The following is a 5,000-nucleotide window of genomic DNA, read 5'->3' on the forward strand; positions in this document are numbered from 1 at the left end:
ACAAATTTATTTTCTTACCATGACGTCGCAATGCTTCTAAAACTTTACGAATATTATTATGTTCTTCGACCGTTTTCCCTGTAATTATGATATCATCTAAATAAACAAGATCATTATGGCCATTAAGTTCGACAAAACCGCCATCAGTACTCTAGAAAAATGACTTGGAGCATTTTTACCACCGGAAGGAAGAAAATTAAACTGAAATAATTGATCGTTAGTTATAAATGCCGTTTTACATTTACTGTCCTCCTGAATGGGTATTTGATATTATCCAGATTTTAAATGAACAGTTGTAAAATATTTGTTATCCTGTACTTTCACAAGTAATTCTTCGATTGACGGCAATGGAAATGCATTATCCTTAGTGACTGCATTCAATTTCCTATAATCAACACACAGTCTTACTGAGCCATCATTTTTCCTAACAACTACAATTGGAGAAGCCCAAGGGGATTCGCTCTCCTCGATTATCCCTTGTTCCCTTAATTTATTAGTTTCCCTTCCTATCTCTCCCTGGAAATGAATAGGTACCTTATAAGTCCTTGACCTGATCGGCTCTGCTTGCCCAGTTTATATGATAAAGGGAAATCGATCAATCATCCCGGGTAGCTAATCTCCAATTGCAATTACATTGGAATGATTATTGACGAAGTCACTAACTACAGGCTGATATTCTGAGGGACATAATTTTCGCGGTTGCATAATCAAATTCTGAGTGCGTTCGTATGTGGTGTCTGGAGTTATGGCTCCCAATATCCCAATTTAAGCCTATTTCACATAACTTCAATTCACACACAGAATCACTTCCTAAAACAACTCTTTTATTTGACAAATTAACTATCGTTATATTAGCTCTGTTCTCTTTAATTTCTGTCAAGCCCTCTTATATCATATGGGCCCAATTGTCATGGGGTTTAACAACTACCTTGGTTCCTTCCGCAAGAGGGAGACACGGGGTCACAGATAAGCTCGTAAGGGTCTGGGGGGACAACACTTCTCCTCTCTCAGGTACAGCTGTCACTTACTTAAATGTCTCTCCGAGCTAACACACGCAATTACTGTCTCATGACTTTCTATTGGCAAAGTATACCCTCCTGCTTTTACTGTTATTGTATCTTTTCCCCCCAAAAAGAAAATTTCATTATTAGATATAAAGTCTATTCCTAGGATAGCCTCGATTCCTGGAATTCCCAAGTGGGCAAGACAAAAAAATCATATGTAAACTTCACAGACCCCACCTTAAACTGGATGATTGATGTATGATTTATGTGTAGTTTATTTCCTCCTGGCGTGTCAAGAAAAATGGACGCTGCTGGCTGTAGTGGATTTGAGGAGAATTATTTTTCAATCAATGAAACACTGGCTCACGTGTCAATCAGCGCTCGGATGGATTTATCTTGCAGGTGGATCCTAATTGCTAACATTCCTTGCTGGCCATTACGAGTTATGGGGCACGGGCTAATGACCTCAGCCGATATGCCTCTGCCCCCTTGGTTCTTTCCCTAGTGCTGCGGGGATGGATGAAGTCGGGGGTACCGATGGAGGTCGCAGTGCCTGCTCTATCACGTATCGTCACCGCTTCCTAGGCTACTGCTTGTGATGTCATGGGGGGGGGGGGCATTGAACTCCCTCATATCCCCCTTCCTCTGTTCCCTTCTCCTCGGACGTTGGGCGGGGGGAGGTTTGCGTGTGAATTGGGCGTTTTTTGCTGGGCACTCTTGAGATGAATGACCGTAGGTCTGACAAGTGTAACAGCGGGGGGATCCTTGGGTGGGGCACTCCACTCGTCGGTGCTCCTCTCCCCCACAGTGCCAGCATCTGAAGACACTGCTAATCTGCTGACTGCATTCCCCCTTACCACTCTTCGGGGATCGACTTCCTCTCATGGCTTCCAACTTCTCGGAATCGGCCCTGTTATTCCCAGTCCTTTTTTCTTCTGCCAAACTGTCTTAAAATATTTTGTATCGCACTCACTACGTCTGCTAACAAGCGATTGTCATCGAGCAAATAACCACATAAATACAGGTTTACTAATCTGTGAATATGTTTACAGGCAATTGCCTTTTTATCACATTCTGGGAGATGGGCGCTCCGGGTAGCAAACGAATCACAATCCCGAAAAAGGCGAGTTGCAAAACTAAGAGTGGATTCATCTTCCTGTATTTTGGGTTTGCAACTTTCTTTTAGGTCTCCCTTTGTCGCATCAGGCAAGGCATACTTCTCAATTAAACGTCGTTTTATTTCAGTATAACTTCTTAAACTTTCTCGTGGCCAACACATTACCTCCATTGCCGGAGCATCTTTCAGCAATCTAATTATTTGAATGGCTTTTTCTCTTTCCGATCACCCATATGTGGCTACTTCAAAGTCTCTCAAAAACACTTAAATTGATTGAAATTCTTCTTTAAGCCGGTGATCATCGAAAGGCCTAACACTTGCCTAGAGTACCGGCAACTTTCAAACTACGATTTGTAAATCTTTACTCCTCTGTGCATGTGTACTCTCACGTGTACGCGTTTGAACTTCATTTATATACGTGGGATTTGCTGTAGTTGCAAGCCGCTCCTGTTATATTTCCACCACCAAACTGTTAATTAACTCTTTCAACTGTTCTAACTTATTTTCCTATTCTTGCGTTCTAATGTCCTGTCTATATTCTTCATCGGGAACGCTATATCCCACTGCTCCTTCATTCTCATCTCTGGCAGTATCAGTGTCTGCTATGTTAGTCCTTGTGTATCTCAGCATCTTGAACTTTTATTTCACCGGCTCAAAGAACAACTTCATTCACAGCATACACAAACAGACGTATTTTTTTTTTTTTACACCTGACACCAATATGACCCCTGCAGATGGATAATGAGACGTCGGCTTATGGGTTTTCTTCATTTATTACAAAAGGTTCGTTCCTAAATATACAATACACAACTACTCTCTCAGGTGAGGGACTTATCAACTCGAATGCTCACTGACAACTAAAACTCCCTTCACTACTATAATGCAGGGTTTGCAATATGCCAAGATATCGGTTTTTGTGGAATACTCATGTATATCGAGTTCATTCACCTTGTCGTACAAGACATCTACATACACGAATTAGGACATATGTGTGTGTATATATATATATATATATATATATATATATATATATATATATATATATATATATATATATATATATATATATATATATATATATATATATATATATATATATATATATATATATATATATATATATATATATATATATATATATATATATATATATATATATATATATATATATACACACAGAGAGAGAGAGAGAGAGAGAGAGAGAGAGAGAGAGAGAGAGAGAGAGAGAGAGAGAGAGAGAGAGAGAGATAAAGGATAGATGGATAGATAGATAGATAGATAGGTAGATTGAAAGACAGACAGATAGATATATAGGTATGCATGAATAAATGGCTCGTTTTGACAATGGGAAATATAACTACGCAAACCATTACTTGATCCGAGTTCTATATTTTGAATTTGCACGAAATTGTCTTGTGTTGATTTTACATCGACTAAAACGGCAATATTTTTCGTAATGGAAGACTGGTTGGTATAGGCTAGTCAAATAAGCTTTGATTTGTTGCAACTTTGATTATTTTCCCATTGAGAATACTAAAACTATTTAACGTTTTTCTTGTGGAGTTCATGCGAGTTGAACTCGTCTTGAAAAAATAACATTGATCACAAATGTTAATTTTTTTCTTGATTAGTGGCAATAGATTTTTTTTTTTTTTATATCCAATAGTCTGTACATGGCACTAAATAACGTGCCTACAAATTAACAAGAACTAATCTCTTTTTTGAACTTTAATACTATATTCAGCTTACTGTACTCTGCATTATCATATTAGATTGCTTATTCATACATTATGTAATACGAGCATATTTGTTATTTTAGAAATTTTACCATTCTTCAAAATTAGAAAAGAATATTGCATTCGGCGATGTTTTACTGATAATAAGTAGTGTAAGGCTATTTAGTATACAGACTTATACAAACTGGTATATCATACAGGACTTAAAGTGCTATAAAATCACTACAATCTTTTTTTCCTTATGTCTTGAATAATCTTTTATAAAAATACCATTGGTCAGACGACAATTTATATTTATATTTATATTCGTTAACGTGGTTTTTAGATTTCTATCCAAAGTGTAGAGCACGACTTTAAACTGAAGTATATTTATGTAAGACGAGTAATTGATCATTAAGCCAGCTTGAAGAGCAGTGGCGAAGCCCAGGACGTGATCTTTCTACGGAAGCGTGTCCGAGTCTGGTCTGGGAGTTAGGAAAATTTATATAATTCTTACATATTATTGACTAGAGAAAGTGGGGAGGACTAATAAAAGTAGTTTCAGGGGGAATGTGCCTACGGAAAAGGGATGTTCTAATCATTTGCCAACTAGATTAGTTTTATTCTTCATATTCCTTATCATAAAAAACACAATTAAGGATAAAAGCATCTACTAAGAACGGGCCTTTTCTTTTTTACCTAGAACTGCTAAAAATAAGTCTTTCAATATATATAGAAGTTTTATTTTATAACCATATTTTCTTTACAGGCCAAACTTTATGGAGTAATAATCATTTATTATTATTATTATTATTATTATTATTATTATTATTATTATTATTATTATTATTATTATTATTATTATTATTATTATTATTACTTTTGTAAATGGATGAATATATTTAATCATTTGCATGAGAGTACACTATTTTTATATATTTCGACTGTCATTAGATACCCCAAAAACACACTAACGAGAAATGGTTTCCCAGCATTTGAGTTTGATGAAATGTTGCATTTTAAGGTAGCACTATGAATAAGTCGTATTTTTAATCTAAGAGTTGTTATTAATCATTCAAAAAAAGTTCTCCAAAAACTGCGATATTTTAGAGCTTTATGCCTTACATTCTGTGTGTTCTTTGGCAAATACTAATTATAATTATG

The sequence above is a fragment of the Palaemon carinicauda genome, chromosome 13 (assembly GCF_036898095.1).
Source record: "Palaemon carinicauda isolate YSFRI2023 chromosome 13, ASM3689809v2, whole genome shotgun sequence".
Lineage (NCBI taxonomy): Eukaryota > Metazoa > Arthropoda > Malacostraca > Decapoda > Palaemonidae > Palaemon > Palaemon carinicauda.